This window comes from Salvelinus fontinalis, chromosome 21 (assembly GCF_029448725.1).
Source record: "Salvelinus fontinalis isolate EN_2023a chromosome 21, ASM2944872v1, whole genome shotgun sequence".
Lineage (NCBI taxonomy): Eukaryota > Metazoa > Chordata > Actinopteri > Salmoniformes > Salmonidae > Salvelinus > Salvelinus fontinalis.
Genome location: NC_074685.1, coordinates 1,246,708 through 1,260,290, shown reverse-complemented (window position 1 = coordinate 1,260,290; position 13,583 = coordinate 1,246,708). Strand labels below are relative to the sequence as shown.

The following is a 13,583-nucleotide window of genomic DNA, read 5'->3' as shown; positions in this document are numbered from 1 at the left end:
TAAGGTCTTAATTTAACACTAGGCATAAGGTTAGCAGGCACAAGGTTAGCAGTGTAGTTACGTTTATTGTTAAGGTTTAGGATTAGGTTAAACATCTGATTTGAAGGAGATAAAGTGTAGAAATAAGGCGGGGTTTAGCCATAATTATGACGTTGTGACTGTGGTAACTAGTGACGACCGCGACATTGATGCTAGCGCCTGTGACACACGCGACAACACTGAGAGCTAGACTAGAGCAATGGAAAAGTAGACAGCTAGCTTGGTAGCTAACTGCATAGGATGTGAAAACAAGCCACACGGTCTAATTTAAGGCAGCCCCTGGATGTACAACTACGTTTTGCTGCAAAGTTGACCCTAACACCGGAAAGCATATTTGAATTTTCAAACAAATGTAGCCGCTAACATCGTAGAGAAGATAAATATTTCGGATAGCTCCGCTAGCACAGTCAAAAGTCGTCAGCTATCGTTGAGTTTACACATAGGAGAGCATATCAAATATATACACTTTTGTGGATTACGTAAACATATCAAACTAAGGTAATTTTATTTTATTTTATTTTGATGTTGGTGCAACTTATTTACAACAAGGACAGTTGGCGACATACCCAGTATGTGGATTTCATAAAACTGTTTTGTCAGCCAAGTTGGAATCGTTTCCCTTCTGTGCCTGTCTGGCTGGCATCGCAAGGTAGACAGACTGACAGCCAGTCTGCTACAACTTTTCTATTGGTTGCAGACGAAGACACCATTGTTGATTGATCAATCAAACTGTCCCGGGTAGTTGGGACAGTTCATGTCCAAATGTGACAGGTTAAAGGAAATACTCATAGTTCGTGTCCGTAGCTATCCACCGCCACCCAAGTCCTCAACACAGACAGGCACCACTTTATGACAGTATTTCGCGGAAAAATGTTAGCCAGTCCACGTTAGCTGTGTTAGTCTCTTAGCTCTGAAAATAGGGCAAAATGGTAACTTATTTTATGTAACGTCAAATATTTTTATTTGCACGTTTCATCGCCTGTGATAGAATAGTATAGGCTACCTGTGTTGATGCCAAAAACACAACTAGCCTATAGTCCAACTATATTTGGATACTGACTATAAATATCGTTCGCAGTCTCGTCATCATCATTGAAGACTTCCAGCAGCTACAGTGTTGCAGGTATAACTCAATGATCATGTAGCAAGTAACTCAAGCCTCAATTTACACAAATACATACAACCCAGTGAGCAAGTGAATATGGGCTTTGTTATCTTGTAATGACAACAAGATTTTCACAATTTTAAAGACTAGACTAGCTACTATCGAAATAAAAGTTATTTTCAACATCGGCGCAATATCCATAATGTGCCAACCAAGATTTTCGGTGGTTTGAGATGTTGACAGACAGATTGACATTCTGTTGAACACAAATATATCGGCGTTCTAAATCCATCAATGAAAACAAAGATTTATTTTATGGAATATCAATCACTTTTATTATTTCCCCCTTTTGTAATGTACATTTCAACCCGACAAATACTGGTAGTAAAAGTGCAGGTATCGATATATTAAAAGGTAGCTAGGTGGCTGTAGAAACCAACGGTATTAGTCTACTATTCTGTGACACGCACATGGGGCTCAAACCCAGCTCAGTGGAAATTAATAAAAGTCCTCAATGATCATATTCCCAATTATCAAACGGATATTTACAAACGTTCTGTCATACTTTCACTGCCTGTGTTGGCTAGTTAACAAGTCCGTTTTGTGTACATTTTCCGCTGTCTTTATAGCGTTTATTTATTTATTTTTCTATGCACGGGATTGTCACTTGATCTCCGGGCTAAACTGCCTTTTGCACAGCCAGGACTGGACTTGGGGAAACATTCGCATATGTCTATTTCTTTCATACAATTACCGGATTCTTTTTTATTTTTATTTATCTAAACCTCCCGTGGCACAAGGATGCGTTGAAACATAATAGATTTGAATGCAAAGTGGAATTTGCGCGACTCCCGGTTCCCGGTCGTGTGTTGATTGTGAGGAAGATCTCATATAGTGAGTGATTAAGGTCGGTACCCCTCCTATCCGTGCGAGAACTGGCGTCCTCTGACCGCTATTTGTTTCCATGTTTTTTAGGTTTGTGTGATTTTTCTAAAATGCATCACCAACAGCGAATGGCTGCCATAGGGACAGACAAAGAACTGAGCGACTTACTGGATTTCAGTGCGGTAAGCAATTGTTATAATATAGCAATGACCGAAACCACGGCACCGACCTACCGGTGACTGTTTATAATTTTGATTTGTATGGCAATAGATAGACTCATGTTTTTTTGGTATTCATTGTGAGGTAGGCTATTTCTTTAAAAGTGTTATTTTTCTCTCTCTCTTGTACGTCTTTAACTCAAGGGTAAACAATATGATTTAAAGAAAGTTAAATGAATTGTGTTTTTTCTATTACTAAGTGTTTTTTTCCCCCAAAAAATATGTGCCGAGAAATATGATATTGCATTAGTAATTGTGTTGTTTCTATAGATGCGAAACAGCGATTTGAAAATGTTCCCAACATCAATGGTAGTATATCCCATTTTAAGTATTTGTTTCTTGTTTCATTGTGTCCTAGAATAGAACATGTTGAATACGTGTTGTTCCTTGTCTTTTTATCCATTCTATAGTGACAGCTCTCACAGTTCCCAGTCATAACTGCATGCGGGACGAGCCCCATAAGACATAATAACAAATAAACGATGCTTTTATAACACATATGTTACCGGTACTTTTACAATGTTTATGTTTTTATTTAATAACGGATAGTTGACTTTATTCAGACCTGTTCTGTGTCGTGGCAAATATTTGTCTTTATAGAAACGCTTTATGTTCGTGAAGTTTCGGACAAGGAAACGTGCCTATGGTCATGTTTTCATGAACCAATAATACTCGTAACTCTTGGTCAACTTCGAGCTAGCTGTCTGAGAAACATATATAAAGCGCTTTTTATATATCAAGGGCAAAAACATCCTACTTGATAATCCAGATCAGTCTTTTTACAGTTAGGTAGGCATAATAGCCACAGTATTAAATTGCTGTTATTTCGGGGGAGTAGGCAATAGGCACATTTTTCATGTCCTAATTCTAAGGATACGTATAGAGTACACCACTACGGCTTTAAGGATACATATAGAATACACCACTAGGGCTTTAAGGATAATGATACATATAGAATACACCACTAGGGCTTTAAGGATAATGATACATATAGAATACACCACTAGGGCTTTAAGGATAATGATACATATAGAATACACCACTAGGGCTTTAAGGATACATATAGAATACACCACTAGGGCTTTAAGGATAATGATACATATAGAATACACCACTAGGGCTTTAAGGATACATATAGAATACACCACTAGGGCTTTAAGGATACATATAGAATACACCACTAGGGCTTTAAGGATAATGATACATATAGAATACACCACTAGGGCTTTAAGGATAATGATACATATAGAATACACCACTAGGGCTTTAAGGATACATATAGAATACACCACTAGGGCTTTAAGGATACATATAGAATACACCACTAGGGCTTTAAGGATACATATAGAATACACCACTAGGGCTTTAAGGATAATGATACATATAGAATACACCACTAGGGCTTTAAGGATAATGATACATATAGAATACACCACTAGGGCTTTAAGGATACATATAGAATACACCACTAGGGCTTTAAGGATAATGATACATATAGAATACACCACTAGGGCTTTAAGGATACATATAGAATACACCACTAGGGCTTTAAGGATAATGATACATATAGAATACACCACTAGGGCTTTAAGGATAATGATACATATAGAATACACCACTAGGGCTTTAAGGATACATATAGAATACACCACTAGGGCTTTAAGGATACATATAGAATACACCACTAGGGCTTTAATGATACATATAGAATACACCATTAGGGCTTTAAGGATACATATAGAATACACCACTAGGGCTTTAAGGATACATATAGAATACACCACTAGGGCTTTAAGGATACATATAGAATACACCACTAGGGCTTTAAGGATACATATAGAACACACCACTAGGGCTTTAAGGATAATGATACATATAGAATACACCACTAGGGCTTTAAGGATACATATAGAATACACCACTAGGGCTTTAAGGATACATATAGAATACACCACTAGGGCTTTAAGGATACATATAGAATACACCACTAGGGCTTTAAGGATACATATAGAACACACCACTAGGGCTTTAAGGATAATGATACATATAGAATACACCACTAGGGCTTTAAGGATACATATAGAATGCACCACTAGGGTTTTAAGGATACGTATAGAATACACCACTAGGGCTTTAAGGATATTGATACATATAGAATACACCACTAGGGCTTTAAGGATACATATAGAATACACCACTACGGCTTTAAGGATACATATAGAATACACCACTAGGGCTTTAAGGATACATATAGAATACACCACTAGGGCTTTAAGGATACATATAGAATACACCACTAGGGCTTTAAGGATACATATAGAATACACCACTAGGGCTTTAAGGATACATATAGAATACACCACTAGGGCTTTAAGGATAATGATACATATAGAATACACCACTAGGGCTTTAAGGATACATATAGAATACACCACTAGGGCTTTAAGGATACATATAGAATACACCACTAGGGCTTTAAGGATACATATAGAATACACCACTAGGGCTTTAATGATACTTATAGAATACACCACTAGGGCTTTAAGGATAATGATACATATAGAATACACCACTAGGGCTTTAAGGATAATGATACATATAGAATACACCACTAGGGCTTTAAGGATACATATAGAATACACCACTACGGCTTTAAGGATACATATAGAATACACCACTAGGGCTTTAAGGATAAGGATACATATAGAATACACCACTAGGGCTTTAAGGATACATATAGAATACACCACTAGGGCTTTAAGGATACATATAGAATACACCACTAGGGCTTTAAGGATACATATAGAATACACCACTAGGGCTTTAAGGATACATATAGAATACACCACTAGGGCTTTAAGGATACATATAGAATACACCACTAGGGCTTTAAGGATACATATAGAATACACCACTAGGGCTTTAAGGATAATGATACATATAGAATACACCACTAGGGCTTTAAGGATACATATAGAATACACCACTAGGGCTTTAAGGATACATATAGAATACACCACTAGGGCTTTAAGGATACATATAGAATACACCACTAGGGCTTTAATGATACTTATAGAATACACCACTAGGGCTTTAAGGATAATGATACATATAGAATACACCACTAGGGCTTTAAGGATAAGGATACATATAGAATACACCACTAGGGCTTTAAGGATAATGATACATATAGAATACACCACTAGGGCTTTAAGGATACATATAGAATACACCACTAGGGCTTTAAGGATAATGATACATATAGAATACACCACTAGGGCTTTAAGGATACATATAGAATACACCACTAGGGCTTTAAGGATAATGATACATATAGAATACACCACTAGGGCTTTAAGGATAATGATACATATAGAATACACCACTAGGGCTTTAAGGATACATATAGAATACACCACTAGGGCTTTAAGGATAATGATACATATAGAATACACCACTAGGGCTTTAAGGATAAGGATAAATATAGAATACACCACTAGGGCTTTAAGGATAATGATACATATAGAATACACCACTAGGGCTTTAAGGATACATATAGAATACACCACTAGGGCTTTAAGGATACATATAGAATACACCACTAGGGCTTTAAGGATACATATAGAATACACCACTAGGGCTTTAAGGATACATATAGAATACACCACTAGGGCTTTAAGGATACATATAGAATACACCACTAGGGCTTTAAGGATACATATAGAATACACCACTAGGGCTTTAAGGATACATATAGAATACACCACTAGGGCTTTAAGGATACATATAGAATACACCACTAGGGCTTTAAGGATACATATAGAACACACCACTAGGGCTTTAAGGATACATATAGAATACACCACTAGGGCTTTAAGGATAATGATACGTATAGAATACACCACTAGGGCTTTAAGGATAATGATACATATAGAATACACCACTAGGGCTTTAAGGATACGTATAGAATACACCACTAGGGCTTTAAGGATACATATAGAATACACCACTAGGGCTTTAAGGATAATGATACGTATAGAATACACCACTAGGGCTTTAAGGATACATATAGAATACACCACTAGGGCTTTAAGGATAATGATACATATAGAATACACCACTAGGGCTTTAAGGATACATATAGAATACACCACTAGGGCTTTAAGGATACATATAGAATACACCACTAGGGCTTTAAGGATACGTATAGAATACACCACTAGGGCTTTAAGGATACATATAGAATACACCACTAGGGCTTTAAGGATACATATAGAATACACCACTAGGGCTTTAAGGATACATATAGAATACACCACTAGGGCTTTAAGGATAATGATACATATAGAATACACCACTAGGGCTTTAAGGATAATGATACATATAGAATACACCACTAGGGCTTTAAGGATACATATAGAATACACCACTAGGGCTTTAAGGATAATGATACATATAGAATACACCACTAGGGCTTTAAGGATACATATAGAATACACCACTAGGGCTTTAAGGATAAGGATACATATAGAATACACCACTAGGGCTTTAAGGATAACGATACATATAGAATACACCACTAGGGCTTTAAGGATAATGATACATATAGAATACACCACTAGGGCTTTAAGGATACATATAGAATACACCACTAGGGCTTTAAGGATACATATAGAATACACCACTAGGGCTTTAAGGATACGTATAGAATACACCACTAGGGCTTTAAGGATAAGGATACATATAGAACACACCACTAGGGCTTTAAGGATACATATAGAATACACCACTAGGGCTTTAAGGATACATATAGAATACACCACTAGGGCTTTAAGGATACATATAGAATACACCACTAGGGCTTTAAGGATACATATAGAATACACCACTAGGGCTTTAAGGATACATATAGAATACACCACTAGGGCTTTAAGGATACATATAGAATACACCACTAGGGCTTTAAGGATAAGGATACATATAGAATACACCACTAGGGCTTTAAGGATACATATAGAATACACCACTAGGGCTTTAAGGATAATGATACATATAGAATACACCACTAGGGCTTTAAGGATAAGGATACATATAGAATACACCACTAGGGCTTTAAGGATAATGATACATATAGAATACACCACTAGGGCTTTAAGGATAAGGATACATATAGAATACACCACTAGGGCTTTAAGGATACATATAGAATACACCACTAGGGCTTTAAGGATAATGATACATATAGAATACACCACTAGGGCTTTAAGGATACATATAGAATACACCACTAGGGCTTTAAGGATACATATAGAATACACCACTAGGGCTTTAAGGATAATGATACATATAGAATACACCACTAGGGCTTTAAGGATAAGGATACATATAGAATACACCACTAGGGCTTTAAGGATAAGGATACATATAGAATACACCACTAGGGCTTTAAGGATACATATAGAATACACCACTAGGGCTTTAAGGATAATGATACATATAGAATACACCACTAGGGCTTTAAGGATACATATAGAATACACCACTAGGGCTTTAAGGATAATGATACATATAGAATACACCACTAGGGCTTTAAGGATACATATAGAATACACCACTAGGGCTTTAAGGATAATGATACATATAGAATACACCACTAGGGCTTTAAGGATAATGATACATATAGAATACACCACTAGAGCTTTAAGGATAATGATACATATAGAATACACCACTAGGGCTTTAAGGATACATATAGAATACACCACTAGGGCTTTAAGGATAATGATACATATAGAATACACCACTAGGGCTTTAAGGATACATATAGAATACACCACTAGGGCTTTAAGGATAATGATACATATAGAATACACCACTAGGGCTTTAAGGATAATGATACATATAGAATACACCACTAGAGCTTTAAGGATAATGATACATATAGAATACACCACTAGGGCTTTAAGGATAATGATACATATAGAATACACCACTAGAGCTTTAAGGATAATGATACATATAGAATACACCACTAGGGCTTTAAGGATAATGATACATATAGAATACACCACTAGGGCTTTAAGGATACATATAGAATACACCACTAGGGCTTTAAGGATACATATAGAATACACCACTAGGGCTTTAAGGATACGTATAGAATACACCACTAGGGCTTTAAGGATACATATAGAATACACCACTAGGGCTTTAAGGATACATATAGAATACACCACTAGGGCTTTAAGGATACATATAGAATACACCACTAGGGCTTTAAGGATAATGATACATATAGAATACACCACTAGGGCTTTAAGGATAATGATACATATAGAATACACCACTAGGGCTTTAAGGATACATATAGAATACACCACTAGGGCTTTAAGGATAATGATACATATAGAATACACCACTAGGGCTTTAAGGATACATATAGAATACACCACTAGGGCTTTAAGGATAAGGATACATATAGAATACACCACTAGGGCTTTAAGGATAACGATACATATAGAATACACCACTAGGGCTTTAAGGATAATGATACATATAGAATACACCACTAGGGCTTTAAGGATACATATAGAATACACCACTAGGGCTTTAAGGATACATATAGAATACACCACTAGGGCTTTAAGGATACGTATAGAATACACCACTAGGGCTTTAAGGATAAGGATACATATAGAACACACCACTAGGGCTTTAAGGATACATATAGAATACACCACTAGGGCTTTAAGGATACATATAGAATACACCACTAGGGCTTTAAGGATACATATAGAATACACCACTAGGGCTTTAAGGATACATATAGAATACACCACTAGGGCTTTAAGGATACATATAGAATACACCACTAGGGCTTTAAGGATACATATAGAATACACCACTAGGGCTTTAAGGATAAGGATACATATAGAATACACCACTAGGGCTTTAAGGATACATATAGAATACACCACTAGGGCTTTAAGGATAATGATACATATAGAATACACCACTAGGGCTTTAAGGATAAGGATACATATAGAATACACCACTAGGGCTTTAAGGATAATGATACATATAGAATACACCACTAGGGCTTTAAGGATAAGGATACATATAGAATACACCACTAGGGCTTTAAGGATACATATAGAATACACCACTAGGGCTTTAAGGATAATGATACATATAGAATACACCACTAGGGCTTTAAGGATACATATAGAATACACCACTAGGGCTTTAAGGATACATATAGAATACACCACTAGGGCTTTAAGGATAATGATACATATAGAATACACCACTAGGGCTTTAAGGATAAGGATACATATAGAATACACCACTAGGGCTTTAAGGATAAGGATACATATAGAATACACCACTAGGGCTTTAAGGATACATATAGAATACACCACTAGGGCTTTAAGGATAATGATACATATAGAATACACCACTAGGGCTTTAAGGATACATATAGAATACACCACTAGGGCTTTAAGGATAATGATACATATAGAATACACCACTAGGGCTTTAAGGATACATATAGAATACACCACTAGGGCTTTAAGGATAATGATACATATAGAATACACCACTAGGGCTTTAAGGATAATGATACATATAGAATACACCACTAGAGCTTTAAGGATAATGATACATATAGAATACACCACTAGGGCTTTAAGGATACATATAGAATACACCACTAGGGCTTTAAGGATAATGATACATATAGAATACACCACTAGGGCTTTAAGGATACATATAGAATACACCACTAGGGCTTTAAGGATAATGATACATATAGAATACACCACTAGGGCTTTAAGGATAATGATACATATAGAATACACCACTAGAGCTTTAAGGATAATGATACATATAGAATACACCACTAGGGCTTTAAGGATAATGATACATATAGAATACACCACTAGAGCTTTAAGGATAATGATACATATAGAATACACCACTAGGGCAATATCGATGTCCACATGTATCATATACAGCAGAGAGAGTCCATCATGGAAATACCATTACAGTATTGGTGTTTGAAGCACCCTCTTGAAATTGGCTTGTGTTCCCACCATAGACCATTCTTATGCTTTATTGTGTTAGTGTGTTTACAGCCTCATAATAGTACTGCACAGTCATAAAACATTTTCACTAGAACACGTGCTATTATTGATTGATTGATTTATTATTTAACTTTTAAACAATTAAAAGAGTTGTCTCTCTCTGTTGTAAAGTATCTTACTGTTTATTTTCTTTCAGATGTTCTCTCCTCCTGTAAGTGGTAAACACGGACCAACCTCTCTGGGAAGTGGACATTTTGCAGGCTCAAGTATGTCAATCTCAATTCATTTAAATAACGCAATTCTAGTTGTGGCTATTGCACATGTTGTTTAACATACCATTGTTATAATTTTTTTTGTTGCGTCACATTTTTGTTCTCTTAATAATGAGTTTAAATATATTATTGGAGATGTCTTTTCCCTCTGAGCACACACTGGTTGAATCAACATTGTCTCCACGTCATTTCAATGAAATTACGTTCGCACCGACGTAGAATAGACGTTGAATTGACGTTGTGTTGACGTTGAATAGACGTTTGTGCCTAATGGGTTAGCGTTGTGCATCAGATATTACATTGTACAACACACACACACACACACACACACACACACACACACACACACACACACACACACACACACACACACACACACACACACACACACACACACACACACACACACACACACACACACACACACACTATTATCAATAACCCTTTAAAGCTGTGAATATCTCTGTTGGTATTGACCGTGACAGTACCGGGCTTACATGTGCTGTACAGTACATGGAAATCGTTCACACGTCTTTGGACCTCCCACTCAGTAGCCCCCGTAGCTGAGAATGCCTGATGTCTCTTTAAGCGTCTGGCCTCAATGAAGACTCCTTTCCTCTTTGGGTATTAACAGCAGGTGTACCACACCAGTGGCAGTTCTACTATATACAGTTCCAACTGTACCGACAGTTGTGGGTTTAAAGAGAGCGATTCTGAATTTTTTATTTTTTTTGTTTTCATTTGTAGACCTATGTGGTTTACGGTTCACTATTTTGTCTCTAGCACAGTGGCAGACATGTTTGTGTTCTGGAATAGACTTTGCATTGTCATTTCCCTCAATAGGTACAGTAGACTATTTCTCTCTGTAGGTAGACTATTTCTCTCTATACTGTAGGTAGGTCATTTCTTTCTGTAGGTAGGTCATTTAATTTGGCTTTGTAGCATAATTTGTATCGTCATATTCCAATGCACCACTATATCAAGATTTTAATTTCTATCACACCTGCTATGGTAACGTACCAGTGGATATTGTAATTGTGGGTGTGTTAAAGAGCAGTGTATGTGCGACAAATGAATATATGTAATATATATATATATATACAGTACCAGTCTAAAGTTTGGACACACCTACTCATTCCAGGGTTTTTCTTAATTTTGTACTGTTTTGTACATTGTAGAATAGTAGTGAAGACATTCAAACTATGAAATAACACATATGGATTCATGTAGTAACCAAAAAAGTGTTAAACACATGAAAATATATTTTATATTTGAGATTCTTCAAAGTAGCCACAGTCTTGGCATTCTCTCAACCAGAATCATAAGGTAGCCACCAGGAATGCATTTCAATTAACAGGTGTGCTTTGTTAAAAGTTAATTTGTGGAATTTGTTTCATTCTTAATGTGTTTGAGCCAATCATTTGTGTTGTGACAAGGTAGGGGCGGTATACAGAAGATAGCCCTATTTGGTAAAAGACCAAGTCCATATTAGGGCAAGAACAGCTCAAATAAGCAAAGAGAAATTACAGTCCATCATTTTTTTAAGACATGAAGGTCAGTCAATCTCGAAACTTGTAAAATATTCTTCAAGTGCAGTCGCAAAAACTATCAAGCGCTATGATGAAACTGGCTCTCATGTGGACCACCAACCCAGAGTTACCTCTATTGCAGAGGATATAAGTCCATTAGAGTTAACTGCATCTCAGATTGCAGCCCAAATAAATGCTTCACAGAGTTCAAGTAACAGACGCATCTCAACATCAACTGTTCAGAGGAGACTGTGTGAATCAGGCCTTCATGGTTGAATTTCTGTAAAGAAACCACTACTAAAGGACACCAATAATAAGAAGAGACTTGCTTGGGCTAAAAACACAAGCAATGGACATTAGACCGGTGGAAATTTGTCCTTTGGTCTGATGAGTCTAAATTTGAGATTTTTGGTTCCAACCGCCGTGTCTTTGTGAGATGCAGAGTAGGTGAACGGATCATCATGAATGGATGATCTCCGCATGTGTGGTTCCCACCGTGAAGCATGGAGGAGGTTGTATGATGTTGGGTGCTTTGCTGGTGGCACTGTCAGTGATTTATTTAGAATTCAAGCACAGTTAACCAGCATGGCTACCACAGCATTCTGCAGCGATACGCCATCCCATTTGGTTTGAGCTTAGTGGAGCTATCATTCGTTTTTCAACAGGACAATGACCCAAAACACACCTCCAGGCTGTGTAGGGGCTAGTTGACCAAGAAGGAGAGTGATGGAGTGCTGCATCAGATGACCTGGCCTCCACAGTCACCCGACCTCAACACAGTTCAGATGGTTGGGGATAATTTGGACCGCAGAGTGAAGGAAAAGCAGCATACGCGCTCAGCATATTTGGGAACTCCTTCAAGATTGGTGGAAAAACATTTGTCACAAATGGGCGGCAGGGTAGCATAGTGGTTAAAGCGTTGGGCTAGTAAACGTGAGTTTGCAAGTTCGAATCCCCGAGCTGACAAGGTACAAATCTGTCGTTCTGCCCCTGAACAAGTCAGTTAACTAGGTTGTCATTGAAAATACGATTCTGTTCTTAACTGACTTGCCTAGTTAAATAAATAAAATAAAGCTGCTTTTGAGAGGGTGCAAAGCTGTCATCAAGGCAAAGACTACTTTGTAGAATCTAAAATAGATAATCTATTTTGATTTGTTTAACACTTTTTTTGGTTACTGTGTTATTTCATAGTTTTGATGTCTTCACTATTATTCTACAATGTAGAAAATAGTAAAAATAAAGAAAAACCCTGGAATGAGTAGGTGTGTCCAGACTTTTGACCGGTACTGTATAAATATCTTTTCTGAAAGGAGAGAAGCGATTCTGGCATTGAAAGTGTCCTGGTTTTTGGAGGTGTAATTATAAAAATATATATTTTTCATATGTTTAAAAAATAAACTGTTTTAGTGTGGGTGAAAACAACCAGGTTCTATTTTGAGTCAGTTCCT

General features: G+C 36.8%; 1 long non-coding RNA gene across 2 annotated transcripts; it reads left to right on the top strand.

The window, feature by feature from the left end:
- The first annotated feature begins 202 nt into the window (after positions 1 to 202).
- Positions 203 to 13,354, top strand: LOC129818036 (uncharacterized). Of its 2 annotated transcripts, none has more exons than XR_008753886.1 (4): positions 203 to 537; positions 2,120 to 2,211; positions 2,518 to 2,556; positions 10,531 to 13,354. It is a non-coding gene; the product is annotated as an uncharacterized LOC129818036 (long non-coding RNA). The 2 variants fall into 2 exon arrangements; XR_008753885.1 differs by lacking the exon at positions 203 to 537 and adding an exon at positions 1,587 to 2,038.
- The last annotated feature ends 229 nt before the right edge of the window (positions 13,355 to 13,583 follow it).